This window comes from Anomaloglossus baeobatrachus, chromosome 3, assembly GCF_048569485.1.
Source record: "Anomaloglossus baeobatrachus isolate aAnoBae1 chromosome 3, aAnoBae1.hap1, whole genome shotgun sequence".
Lineage (NCBI taxonomy): Eukaryota > Metazoa > Chordata > Amphibia > Anura > Aromobatidae > Anomaloglossus > Anomaloglossus baeobatrachus.
In genome coordinates this window covers 594942116-594956912 of record NC_134355.1, presented here as the reverse complement: position 1 = coordinate 594956912, position 14797 = coordinate 594942116, and the positions used below count along the sequence as shown (strand labels likewise).

The 14797-nt window shown below is 45.7% G+C and overlaps 1 protein-coding gene across 4 annotated transcripts in view; it reads left to right on the top strand.

Annotated features, from left to right (window-relative positions):
• NCK1 (NCK adaptor protein 1) overlaps positions 1-14797 on the top strand; it is a 164130-nt gene that overhangs the window by 37343 nt on the left and 111990 nt on the right. For 3 of the 4 annotated variants that reach the window (XM_075341026.1, XM_075341028.1, XM_075341027.1), the window contains one exon: positions 8871-8936. The exons of the other annotated variant lie outside the window; for it this stretch is intronic. The gene's annotated coding sequence lies outside the window, so the exon portion shown is untranslated. The remainder of the gene's footprint in view (positions 1-8870; positions 8937-14797) is intronic. 4 annotated transcript variants of the gene reach the window in all.

The following is a 14797-nucleotide window of genomic DNA, read 5'->3' as shown; positions in this document are numbered from 1 at the left end:
GGTTCCATGGCACACGGCCGTACACTAGTGGCCCTTCACCCCTCTGATTTCTGAGTGCTGCCTGACAAGTGTTTGTAAGTGGAGCGTGCATTTCCAGTTCCATTTTGGAAGTTCATACAGTTGGAATTTCCTATTTACAGCATTGTCTTGGAAGTGAATGAAGAATATAAAGATGGGAAATGTTTCATATAATTACTGGAGATGAGCAGTGACTCTTACTGTCAAGTGTGTCTGTTCATTCTCCAAAGAAGCGTCCTCCAGAAGGAGTCTGTTCTTAATTGAAGCTTATTGGATTTTCGTTTTTTGTTCAGGGTGTTCTAGTTTATAGAAGGGGTTTCCGCTCCTTTCTTTAAATTTACATGTAGCCCAAATATAGTAAAGGAAAAAAGCATATACCAACTTTCCAGTCCTCTGCCTCTTTTCTGTACCTTGCCAGCTTCCTTTTTTTTTTTTTTTTTCCTGCCATGTAACTGCTGCAGCTAATCAGTGGCCTTAGCGATTGGCTGCAGCTGTTAAGTGCTAACCACACGAGGGAGGATGAATTAACACCCGAGGAGGAAACCTATTAATCGGACAGAGGGGCTGTGGGGGGGCTCTGAAGGAAGTCTATGGCAATAGATTAAATGATATCTGTCAGATAATAGAAACAAGCTGATTGATGCAAGCTGACGCTCCAGTTTATAGAAAATCCCTTGTAATGTTTTGTACTTTTGTGTGAAACTAATATTACTGGTGGGGGTCAGACCTCTAATATCAATCCTAAAAATGACGATGCCTTAGCGCTAACTGAGCTCTGCAGGATTTCCATTCTTTACTCCTGCGTGATCACCTCTGGCTATCGAATTGTGCATGGGCCACTCATATTTTTAGAGGTTGGGGGTCCTAGAGATCAGACCCTAGAATATTCCTTCATTTAGGAAATACATGTGCTTCTTAAATATTTCTCCCCCCTTTGGTGCAAATTCAGTACAGACAAAATATTCTTAAATTTCATAAAAAGTGGTATAGTACAAGGAGCGAAATGGGGTTTGTCTGTATTGATTATACATTGTAGAGAAGAGCTGGGGGTCTGCTGGATTTTCATCAGTTTTTTTTAAGGGGAACCTGTCACCAGATTTTGCTCCTATGAGCTGCGGCCACCACCACTGAGCTCTTTTATGTACAGCATTCCAGAATACAGTACATAAGAGCCCAGGCCGCTCTGTAGAACGTAAAAATCACTTTTATTATACTCTTCTGCAGGGCGGTCCAGTCCAAGGGTTGATGCTGCTCTTCAGTCCAGCGCCTCCTCACTGCAGCAATTGCCCTCCTCCTTCTACCCAGCCCAATGGGCATGACGTGTACTATGTCTTCCACACAAGCGGTTCTGCACAAATGCACTTTGATCTGTCCTGCTGAGGGCAGATCAAAGTATTGTAGTGCGCATGTGCGGCTGGTCTTTAACCTTTCCTCCTTTCCTGTGCATTACAGTACTTTGATCTGCCCACAGCAGGGCAGATTAAAGTGTGCCTGCGCAGCAGCGCAATGCCGGCCTGTGTGGATGACATAGGACACATCACCCATACTGAGCTGGGTAGAAGGTAGACGGCAATCTCAGCAGAGAGAAGGTGCTGGACCGGAGAGCAGCAGCACCTATCGGGCTAGACCGCCCTACAGAAGAGTATAAGGCTACATGCGCACGCTGCGTCGTTTTGTGCCGTTTTGTTTAAACTTTCTGACATTTGATTTCCCAGCAAAGTCTATGACCAGTCAGATTTGCTGTGCGCACATTGCAGTTTGTCAGCGCTTTTTTTGACAAAAGTTTGTGACAAAAAAAAAGCAGCATGTTCATTCTTCTTGCATTTTTGTCAACATTTGTCACCCATGGAAATCAATGAAAAACGCAAGGAAAACGCATGCTATCAATTTGTTCATTCTGCATGCATTTTACTTGTGTTTTTGGTGCTTTTTTGTCAACAAAAACTCACCTACATTGTGTTTTTTAAGACCCTTCCAGTCTCTCTGTGGTATGGTGCAGTTTTGGTTGCAGTTTGTTTGCAGAAAAAACGGCAGCGTGCGTATTTAGCCTAATGAGTCATTTTTACGTTATACAGCGGCCTGGGCTCTTATATACTTCATTCTGGAATGCTGTATATAAGAGCTCAGTGGTGGTGGCCACAGCTTATAGGGGCCAAATCTGGCGACAGGTTCCCTTTAAGCTTTATTGGTCATAGTCTGGGGGAATAAGGTGACCATAAATCCCTTAAATTACAATCTGGGCACGGTTCTAAACAGAATTGGTTACATTGGCCTGTTCACGTATGGGGGTGAGGTATTCAGATCCTTACTCCCTACATGGACTTTGGTCACCCGGTTGAAGGGGTTGGCCAAGATTTTTGAAATCTTGCCAAAAAACTGGTCTTTGATAGTCGCAACATCATGACTGCAGGACAGCGATCACGACTGCTGCAGCCATCACCAGCCCATAGTGGTCATGTACTCCACTTTGAGGCCAGTGACTGGCTGCCCGGTCACTCAGTGTTGCTTGGAACTTGATCCCTGCAACACAGCTATCAAATACCGGAGCATTTGGGGATTAACCTCATAACGACGGCCGTACGACTTAAAGCGGCGGCAAAACAGGGTACTTATTCTGTTCCGCCGCTTTAAAGCGGCGGCCCGAAAAAACCCTGTAGCGCCCCCCAGCGACCGAAAATCTCGGGGGTTTCAGCTACTGGGGGTAGCTGAGACCCCCCAGATTATGAATCGGGGTGTTTTTTTTGGACCCCGATCATGTGATCGGCGGTATACACCGTATACCGACGAACACATGAAAAAAAAAGAAATGGCCGGTAAAACTGTTCTTTTTCATCTGACATGATCAAACATGTCAGATGAGAAAGAAATCTAACCCCCTAGTGCCCCCAAAGCCCCCGGTACCGGAGAGTCCCCCTACCCCCACCGGACATCCAAAATGGCGCCGAAGCGCACAGAAAACTGCCGCCGGCGCCGGCTCTGCAGTCATTTCCCTCCGATCTGAAATGATCAAACATTTCAGATCGGAGGGAAATGTCCTCCCCCTGACCCCTCCTCCGGTCCACCGGAGCCCTCTGGTCACCGGAGCCCCCTCCGGTTCTCCAGAGCCACCCCCCCCCTCCCCCCTCCCCCCTCCGGAGCGTGGAAGATGGCGGCGCACAGCGCGCGGCCGCCTTCATTCTGCTCTTTCTGCCGCATGTGACACGTCACATGCGGCAGAAAGGTGTCCCCAGGTCCCACTAGGTCACCCCCCGTCACCCCCCCGTCACCCCCCCCCCAAGCCCCCGGTTATACGTTACCTGTCTGCCGCTCCGGGCCCGCGATCGCCGCCTCCTTCTTCAATGCTGGCGGCGTATGCGCAGACAGCGGCTGTCAGCTGGATCCCTGCAAGCAGGAATCCTGCTGACGTCGCTGATGCACAGGCTCCACTGTGGACCGGGGGAGGGTGAGTGCAGTGATCTGCAGCCACACTCCTCACATGGAGAGGCTGCTGTTCCAGAAAATGGGGGGTACGTTCTGTGAGCGTGCCCCTCATATTCTGGAATGAGGTTACTGCAGGTCACTCTGCCCTAGGTTGGACCGGGGCAGTGTGAGTGCAGTATTCTCAGATTACTGCACCCACACTGCTCATGGAGAGCTTGCTCTTCCAGAAAATGGGGGATACGTTCCCTGAACGTGCCCCCCATATTCTAGAAGATCCAGAGCCGGCGTGGGACCTCCAAAATGGATTACAGCGACCGGAATTTCTTTATTTTCAATAAATTGGTAAAAGAGGAATGTTTCGGGGAGTGTTTTTTCAAATAAATTTTTTTTTTGTCTTTTTTTTTCTATTACTGACTGGGTTAGTGATGTCGGGTATCTGTTCAGATGCCGTGACATCACTAACCCCAGGGCTTGATGCCAGGTGACATTACAGCTGGTATCAACCCCATATATTACCCCGTCTGCCACCGCACCAGGGCGCGGGATGAGCTGGGGCGAAGCGCCAGGATTGGCGCATCTAATGGATGCGCCACTTCTGGGGCGGCTGCGGCCTGCTATTTTTAGGCTGGGAAGAGTCCAATAACCATGGCTCTTCCCACCCTGAGAATACCAGACCCCAGCTGTCCGCTTCACCTTGGCTGGTGATCTAATTTGGGGGGGACCCCACGTTTTTTTTTTTTTTTTTTTTTTTTTAAAAAACGCCTGGGGAGCCCTCCAAATTGATCACCAGCCAAGGTGAAGCTGTCAGCTGTGGTTTGCAGGCTACAGCTGTCTGCTTTACCCTAGCTGGCTATCAAAAATAGGGGGGACCCCACGTCGTTTATTTTAATTATTAATTTTTTGGGGGGCTAAATACAAGGCTAGGCACCCTTTAGTGCCACATGAAAGGCACTAAAGGGCGCCAGCTTAGAATATGCAGGGGAATGGGACGTTATATTTGTTTGACATCTATCCATTCATCCATTGTAGCATTTTACGCTGTGTGCCCACAATCAGGGTTTGCAGCGTTTTGGGCGCAGATTGTTTTCCCTGTGTCCATAACGCTGCGTTGTGCAGTAGAAGCACAGTGGAAGGATTTTTAGAAATCCCATGCCCACTGTGCTTCTTTTCTCCGCAGCATAAACCGACCTGTGGCGCAGCTTCCCGAGCCTCAGCATGTCAATTTATGCTGCGGAGATGAGTGTTCTCTGCAGGTAGCATAGAGCTCCACAGCGGCCTGAACCCAAATCGTGGGCTTGGGCAGCTGCGTTCTCCCGTGGACAACACTCACATCTCTGCAGGAGGCTGACACTGTGTACTAGATGCCGTGTCGCTGGATCATGGCCACATAGCCTAACAGTGAGACATTTGTTGCTACAGCAACATTTTTGTGAAGTACCTGTGGATTCAAAATGCTTACTATACTCCTGAATAAAATCCAGTTTCCAAAATGGGGTCACTTGTGGGGGTTTTCTGATGTATAGGTGCCCAAGGGGCCCTGCTAATGTGCCATGGTGCGCGCAATTTATTTCAACTTTTCCAGAATTCAAATGGTGCTCCTTCCATTCCAAGCCCTCCCATTTATCCAAACAGAGGTTTTTGGCCACATGTGGGGTATCCCTGTGCTCATAAGACATTGGATAACAACCTGTGGGGTCCACGGTTTGTTGTTGTCTCTTGAAAAAGTGAGAAATTTGATGCTAAAGCAACAGTTTTGTGAAAAAAATGAAAATTTTCAATATGGCAACCTAAGCTTATCAAATTCTGTGAAGTATTCGTGGATTCAAACTGCTCACTATACACCTTGATAAAAGCCTTGAGGTGTCTTGTTTCCAGAATGAAGTCACTTGTGGGGGACCGCCACTGTTTAGGCACCTCAGGGGCTCTCCAAATGCAACCTGGCGTCCGCTATTGATTCCAGCCAATTTTGCAGTCAAATGGCACTCCTTCCCTTCCGAGCCCTGCCATGCGCCCAAACAGTTGATTTCCACCACATATAAGGTATCGCCAAACTCAGGAGAAATTGCACAATAAATGTTATGCTGAATTTTTTCCTTTTACTCTTGTAAAAAAAAAAAGCTACCTGGTTGAAATAACAATTTTGTGGTAAAATTTTATTTTTTTTTTTTCATGGCTCAACGTTATAAAATTCTGTGAAGCACCTGAGGGTTCAGGGTACTCACCAGACATCTAGATAAATTCCTTGAGGGGCCTAGTTTCCAAAATGGGGCCACTTGTGCGGGGTTTCTGTTTAGGTACCTTAGGGGACCTCCAAATGCGACATGGTGCCCGCAATCTTTTTCAGCCAAATTTCCTTTCTAAAATTCAAATATTGCTCCTTTCGTTCCAAGCCCTCCCATTTGTCCAAACAAAGGTTTCAGACCACATGTGAGGTATCACCGCGCTCATAAAAAAGTGGTTAACAAACCTTGAGGTCAAATTTTTGGAATTACCTCTTGAAAAAGTGAGAAAATTGATGCTAAAGCAACATTTTTGAGAAAATTATTAAAATTTTCAATATGACAACGTAACGTTAACAAAATCTGTGAAGTACCTGTGGATCTAAAATGCTCACTATACCCCTAGATAGAAGCCTTGAGGGGTCTAGTTTCCAAAATGGTGTCACTTGTGAGGGATTTCTTCTGTTTAGGTACCTTAGCGCACCTGTAAATGCAACATGGTGCCCGCAATCTATTTAAGCCAAATTTGCTTTCCAAAATTCAAATATTGCTCCTTCTGTTCCGAGCCCTCCCATTTGTCCAAACAGAGGTTTCTGACCACATGTGGGGTATCGGCGCGCTCATAAGAAAGTGGGGAACAAGTTTTGAGGTCCATTTTGTTGTGTTATTTCTTCTAAAAGTGAATAAATTTGGGTTAGAGCAACATTTTTAGGTAAAATTTAATTTTTGCTTTTTTTCATTCCACATTGCTTTTGTTCATGTGAAGCACCTGAAGGGTTAATAAACTTCTTGAATGTGGTTTTGAGTACTTTGGGGGGTGCAGTTTTTAGAATGGTGTCACTTTTGGGTATTTTCTGTCATCTAGGCCTATTGAAGTCACTTCAAATGTGATGTGGTCCCTAAAAAACTGGTTTTGTAAATTTTGATGTAAAAATGAGAAATTGCTGATAAACTTTGAACCCCTCTAACTTCCTAACGAAAAAAAATTTTGTTTCCAAAATTGTGCTGATGTAAAGTAGACATGTGGGAAATGTTATTTATTAACTATTTTGTGTCACAGAAATCTCTGGTTTAACGGTATAAAAATTCAAAAGTTGAAAATTGCTAAATTTTCAAAATTTTTGCCAATATTCAATTTTTTTCATAAATAAACACAAAAAATATTGTCCTAAATTTGGTACTAACATGAAGTCCAATATGTGACGAAAAAACAATCTCAGAATCACCGGGATCCGTTGAAGCGTTCCAGAGTTATAACCTCATGAAGTGACACTGGTCAGAATTGCAAAATTTGGTCTGGTCATTAAGGTGAAAATTAACTCCGTCACTAAAGGGTTAAAGGGAGAGTATAAGTTATTTCACTGCATATCTGGGTTCCTCATGGTGCAGTCCTAGGCCTCCTTCTCTTCTCTATACACTGTATCTATTGGACAAACCATCAGCAGATTTGGTTTCCAGTATCATCTCTATGCTGATGACACCCAACTGTACACATCTTCTCCTGACACCACCCCTGCATTATTACAAAATACCAGTGATGGTCTGTCCGCTGTCTCCAACATCATGTCCTCCCTCTATCTAAAAGTGAATCTGTCAAAAACTGAACTTCTGTTTCCTTCCTCTTCTAACCTTCCCAAACCCAATATTACCATCTCTGTGTGTGGTTCTACCATTACTCCCAGCAGCACGCCCGCTGTCTTGGGGTCATATCTGACTTGGATCTCTCCTTCACACTCTCACTCAGATCACCTCCACCTCAAAATCCTCTATAGAATTTGACCTTTTCTTATCGTTGACTCTGCACAAACTCTTATCGTCTTATTCATTCTTGGCTGGACTATTGCAACTTTCTGCTAATCAGTCTCCCTCTCAAAGAGACTCAGCTAAACTCTCTGCTCTTCAATCCATCCTGAATGCAGCAGCCAAGGTCTTATTCCTCTCCAACCGCTACACCGATGCCTCTACCCTGTGCCAGTCATTGCACTGGTTGCCCATCCACTACAGAGTAGAATGCAAACCCCTCCACAGTTCTGTGCAGCCCTACATCTCTCGGTTTTTCACCCTGCCCGTGCCCTTGAATGTGGTAATGAACAAACCCTAATATCCTCTATAATCCGAACCTCCCACTACCGTCTCCAAGACTTCTCTCGAGCTGCACCAAATCCCTAGAATGAACTACCAAGAACAATTCACTATTTTCAGTGTGCCCTAAAAATGTATTTCTTTAGTATTTCTTTAGACTGGCCTATCATCTCACCTCAATTTTGTAACCATATCAGTTTTCCCTTACAGCATTTTCTTCCAAATCTGGTCCTTTTTTATCATCGGTTACACCCTCCGTGCAGCTAATAGCCCTCTTTACCTGCACTTGTACACATACTGGCTGGTGATCGGTTCATGCAGCTATATGTGAATTCTCAATGTACTATATTGATGGCTGGACCATACCATACAGGCACTTTACCCTTTGTGCCTTTATTTCCTCAGACTGTAAGCTTACAGCAGGGCCCTCACTCCTCTTGGTATCTGTTGGATTGTTTTTAACTCTGTATTGTCTCATATTGTCTGTACATGTCACCTCTGGATTGTAAAGTGCTGCAGAATATGTTGGCGCTATATAAATAAAAATGATTATATCCCGCTATGTGAACGTTAAAAAAAAATAAAATTGTTTCAAAAAGCAGTTTTTTTCAGATTCCAAAGCATTGTATGTATCTATTTTAATGCTGCAACCACCACCAGTGAGCTGTTATATACGGCATTCTAAGATGCTGTATATAAGAGCCCAGGCCGCTGTGTGCAACGTAAAAATATCTTGCCCAAGGGGCGGCGCGGTGCAGACTGGTCGGATGGGTGTCTCTGTTCTCCGATGCCGGTGCCTCCTTTAGGCCATCTTTCTACTCCTTCTGAAGCCTGGGTGCATGATGCGTCTCACATCATCCACACAGGCCGGCATTCAGGTCCTGCGCAGGTGCACTGAGCAGGGCCGATCAAAGTATTGTAGTGCGCCTGCGTAGGACCTCAGTGCTGTATATAAGAACCCACTGGTGGTGGCCGCACCTTATAGTTGCCAAATCTGGTGACAGGTTCCCTTTAATCACTTGGATCCCCACTACACGTGGCGTGATATGTGACGGGTCTGTGCGGCTGTAGCGGGGCAGGGTGATGGCACAGTCTTACCACTGGTTGACCTCATTCCCATTCTCTCCACAGATGGATTTACAGCACGTCTAGATAAAGCAGCGTCTCTTCACCCCGTCACCACATCTTACCATTAAGGTAGTAACATCTTAAGATTTACACATTTTATGAGTAATTACATCAACAGAATGTAAAATATATTGCTGCACTATCCTTGTGACAGTCCAATGTCAGAGGGGGCTGATTTCTTGTACCCAAGCCTAGTGGCGGGGTTATAGTGTTCTATCACACACAAAGTCCCAGGTTTTAATAATCCTGTGCAATTCTTTTAATGCGTACGTTTATACAGCGTCCATCCTAGTTATCGGAAAACCCTTTCATTGTTACAGATCTCCTCCTCTCATAGAGCACTTCGGGTCTTCTGTGCAAATTTTAAAACAAAAACGCTCAAGGAGAGGCAGAAGGAAACTTATAAGGCGACCTAAGGGTCAGACATACAAACTGGTGATGAGTGAGCACTCCCATGCTTGGCACCTATAACTGGTGATGAGTGAGCACTCCCATGCTTGGCACCTATAACTAGTAATGAGTGAGCACTCCCATGCTTGGCACCTATGACTAGTGATGAGTGAGCACTCCCATGCTTGGCACCCATAACTAGTGATGAGTGAGCACTCCCATGCTTGGCACCCATAACTAGTGATGAGTGAGCACTCCCATGCTTGGCACCCATAACTAGTGATGAGTGAGCACTCCCATGCTTGGCACCTATAACTGGTGATGAGTGACCACTCCCATGCTTGGCACCTATAACTAGTGATGAGTGAGCACTCCCATGCTTGGCACCCATAACTAGTGATGAGTGACCACTCCCATGCTTGGCACCTATAACTAGTGATGAGTGAGCACTCCCATGCTTGGCACCTATAACTGGTGATGAGTGACCACTCCCATGCTTGGCACCTATAACTAGTGATGAGTGAGCACTCCCATGCTTGGCACCCATAACTAGTGATGAGTGAGCACTCCCATGCTTGGCACCTATAACTAGTGATGAGTGAGCACTCCCATGCTTGGCACCCATAACTAGTGATGAGTGAGCACTCCCATGCTTGGCACCCATAACTAGTGATGAGTGAGCACTCCCATGCTTGGCACCCATAACTAGTGATGAGTGAGCACTCCCATGCTTGGCACCCATAACTAGTGATGAATGAGCACTCCCATGCTCGGGTGCTCAGTACTCCTAACACAGTTGGATGCTCGGATAGGCGTGACTCGAGTAATCAAAGTCAATGAAAAATGCTCAATTTGCCTATTGATTTTCATTATTATACCTAGAATACGAGTCGTGCCCATTCGTGTGTCCGAATGCTCGTTACGAGTACAGAGTGCCCAAGCGTGGTAGTGCTCACTCATCACCAGTCCAAACCTATGAATGGAAATGTATGCTCTTTCCTGGCAATAAGATCACATTGCCCATCATGTCAGCAGTCTGCTGATGTCAATAATCAAAGTCTTGACGGTCGTGACCAGGTAGCCAATGATAACAAAAAAGGAGAACGCAGAGCCCCAAATAGCAATATAAATATTAGAGTGTGCTGGAATGTGAAGCCATATAACCGCAACCACAAAAACAGCGCTTAGCATATAGAGTAGCACTCACTCTGAACAATAATAAAATATTTACTGTATTTTTCATGTTATAACACGCACCGGATTATAAGACTCACCCCAAATTCAGAGGGAAAAAAGGTGGAAAAAAAAACCATGGGGTCCATCTTGTAATCCAGTGGGGTCTTGCCAGAGGGGGCAGTAACTGTGGTGGTGGAGGAGTCACAGGAGGCAGGGGCGGTGAGTGTCCCAGAAACTGTAGGCTATGCTGGTGTGGAGGCTGGGGCTGCCATGATCGGGCAGCTGCGCATGGTGAGGGCTTCAAAAAATGGCTCCCAGAGTCCGCGCAGATTGAGCTCTAGGCTCAATGGCAAGCCGAGATCTCATGTGCGCAAGCGCCACCTCTGGACGCCATTTTCCTGAAGTCCGCCCAAGGGAGATCAATGGGCCGGAGGCGGCGCCTGTACAGATGAGAGCTTGAGCTGAGAGCTCCATCTGCTCACGTGCAGACTCCGGGAAGCATTATTTGAAGATCTCACCGCCTGACCCGCAACACCAGTCCAGCCGCTGGAGATCCCACACAGCCGCCCCAGCAGCAGCCGCCGGAGACCCTGCAGAGCAACTGCAGACACCGCACAGCCGCCCCCGGAGACCCTGCGCAGCGACTGCAGACACCACACAGCTGCTGCAGCCCCTGCACAGCACCTCAACATTCCCTCAGCCTTTTGTGACCCCTCTCCTCCAGCTACATTCAGATTATAAGACGCTCCCCTCATTTTCCTCCAAAGTTTTTGAGAGGAAAAGTGCATCTTATAATCCGAAAAATACGGTAAATTTTGTACAAGAATAAATGTGAAAGAGATTGCCATGGCAAAAATAAATAACACAGAGGCAGATAGGGCACCATACAACCTGACCCAATGCGTGTCGCTAAGATAGCTTCATCAGGGGTGAGAGGCCTATTTTTGCCTTTACTGCTTTGCTTAAAATAAATCCTCTTTAATGGGGCTGTCCAATTGTTTATGGTGGTTCTCTGAATGCTATATGTGCTAGGATACTTGTCTTTACTTAGATTGCTCCACCATCACACTGCTTACATGGTATAAGCTTAATGTGCGCAGAGTTAATCATTCATGGCAGTCTTTCACATTTATTCTCGGAGGATATACACTTAATAGGGGCAGATTTGGGACCATTTGTTGTAACGTGTTAGTATTTTTGTGTGGATTGTTTTTAAATTAGTGCCCATCAATAAAATGTCTACATTTTATTATTGATCAGAGTGAGCGCTACTCTTTATATGTTAAGCGCTGTTTCTGTAGTTGCAGGTAGCCAATGATGTCTCCGCTTCGGAATGTAGGGCCCCCTTTTTTTTTTTTTTTTTTTTTCCCTCTTTCTCCGAATGAAAGATTCAGAAACTTTTTCCTGTTCTCTTCGGTTACTACATACCTTCTTTTCAGGATGTTACCTTCTTCCTGATACAGAGCGTCTAACTTCTGTAGGTAAAATTCTGCATTCTGTGAGTTATTTTCCTTTGTAAGGGGCTTGTCCAGCATTTTTAAAAAAAAGGATTAGCAGCATCTTGAACACAACGTGGTTTCACTGTGTCCAAAAACGCTGTGTTGTGCAAGCACAGTGTATGGATTTATAGAACTCCCATGCCCACTGTGCTTCTTTTCTCCGCTGCATAAATTAATTTTTCAGAGCCTTAGAATGTCGATATGTGCTCCAGGGACAATAAAGCTTAAGTCCGCAGCTGCCCAGCCCTGATTGTGGGCACGGGCAGCTGCAATCATCTGCGGTCCGACAGTGGAGGACGCGTTTCATCCAGAGCACAGCATGTCTTGATTGTGGGCATGTACCTGAAGGACACAATGGACAAAATTGTAGGCTTGCATAAGGCTGTGATGGGCTACAGAACAATTGGCAAGCAGCTTGTAGTGAAGGCAACAACTGTTGGCACAATTATTAGGAAATGGAAGGAACACAAGATTATCTGTCAATCTTATTCAGTCTGGGGCTCTATGTAAAATCTCGCTTCGTTGGGTAAGGATGATTCTGAGAGCGGTCAGGAATCAGCCCAGAACTACACAGGAGGACCTGGTCACTGACCTGAAGAGAGCTGGGACCACAGTGTGTAGGATTGCAGTTAGTAACACACTACACCGTCATGGATTTAATGATTAGCATTTCTTAGGCTGTATATTTTTATTGAAGGGTTTATACAAACTCAAAATGAACATTGCACACTGTCCAGACATAGATTGCTACATGGAGCAGCACAGCTATGGCTCCAGGTATCTTGATTTAGTCACTAATTGACCTTGTATTGCACAATATGAGTTTTCCTTTCCATATAATCTGTTACCACAGTAGAGGAACTTGTGGTTCCCGTCCTGCCCGGCCTCCTTCCTTCCTTTTCTAATGTTTCTTCAGTGGAGGTCTTGTTGGGCCGCACTAAGCTGAGACAGACTGGTTGCTAGGTGACTGCTGCTGTGCTGTATCATTAGCCTGGTTGTTAGGCAGTATATCCCTGGCAACCAGACTGTCAGACTGATGACACCTGGAAAAAAAAAAAGGCTCTATGCTGAGTTGACGTAAACAAGGTACTGTAATGCATGGCAGTGGCCAGTACACCGCAATATGGCATAATATAGGCATGTGGTTAAGCGCCTGAATTTTTGCACCCTGCTGAGACCCTGGAGCGTGTTGTGGTCATGTGACGGCCGCCTGTGTCCACAGATTACTTGTGAATGTACTGGTCATCTCATTGTTAATAACTTGCTACTTGGCCCCATCATTTCACAGCAAAGGTCTCTTGGTTGGCATGTCCGCACTTGTGCTGCCGGGTCATGGATACGATGTGAGGTCCTATAAGTGACAATTACTTCATTTTTATTTTCTTTGCATCATACATATGGGATTGAGGTCATGCCGGTTACTGTGTGATGTGTCCTATCTGATCTATCACTTCTAGGAGTCAGTGCAGGTGCATGGCGGTACAGCGGCGGTACAGCGGCGGTACAGCGGCGGCACTAACATGCTCTGCACCTGGTAATACCGCCATATCATGGAGTTGTGGTTTACCACTCATCATATTTTATTTTAGGAGTTACTATCTCGCACTGCACTCATATAGACGTAGCAGTGTAATAATGGGCACAGTCTTTATACAGACGCATTAACTCCTTATAAAGTTTGTAATTTTATTTCCTATTCATAAAATTAGTCACTTACTGATTGCTGCGGGGAGAACAGTCCCCCTGCTGGGGATCTCCCATCAAATGGAGCAGATATTGAGCATGTGACCCTAAGCTCCATCCCTTGTCTATGGTGCTGCAGTACACAAGAATGGCCACTAGCCGGCATACAGCGCTGTGGTCTTCTGGCTCCTGTAGGATCAGGTAACAGCTGATTGTTGGGGCCGCTGGGTGTTGGACCCTCACCCATCTAATATTAATGACCTTAATTGGGGATTGCTCATCAAAGGGGTTATCCTCTACTCTGACAACCCCTTCTCATTCGCCATGTTTCCACCCGGTAAAATATTTATTCTCCCTTCCGGTGCCGTTTTAGTGGTGGTAACGTCTCAAAAATCACCGCACTTTTGCAATGGTGTTCAAAATTTGGTAGTCGCTCTCCCGGGCCTCACATAGCGTTTTTACGTTTCATGATTCCCTTTACTCTCTTTGCGTTTGGACGTATCAAACAACCACAGGAGGTGAGAGAGCAGATGCAGCTCATTCACATAACTGATTCATCTGAAGGTGTGGAGAGTGACGCCAGAGCTGATTAAGCACAGGGCTCGCGTGACATAATGTTACGTGAGCCCCGGGAGAGCAAGTGCTGACTTGGCTGGAATGGCGCCTGCATCGTAAGTGAGTGTGATATTACTTTACAAGGTCAAACTTGCTGCTTGGGAAGGGGTAGTCAGAGTAGTGGACCCCTTCAATATCTTGGTACTCCCTTTACTTTCAGAGTGTTAAACCTTCTCCTAATTGTAGGCTGCTCACTGATATACAGAACACTGCTGGTGACTAACATCACTGCTACAGTCAGAACGCAGTGGAGGCGGCGCTGGACATGGGGATGTGGCTACCTTCTGTCTGTTACCTTGGGGTCCAAAAAACCAAAAGAAAAAACTCCTAAAAAGATACTTTATTCTAATCAGTATTAAAATTTATGAATATAAAAACACTGCTAATCCATAATTACTACAGTGATACATTACAGTGGGTGTGATAGGGTGATAGATCCGATTGGTGGGGACAGTGTTGATTGTTTACTGTTCTCAGGGTAGGGGCAACACTAATAGTTGCACTAATTAATTCAGATATATCGATTCGTGGATTGGGGGATAGACTATCTATCCCTCCCTATCTCCT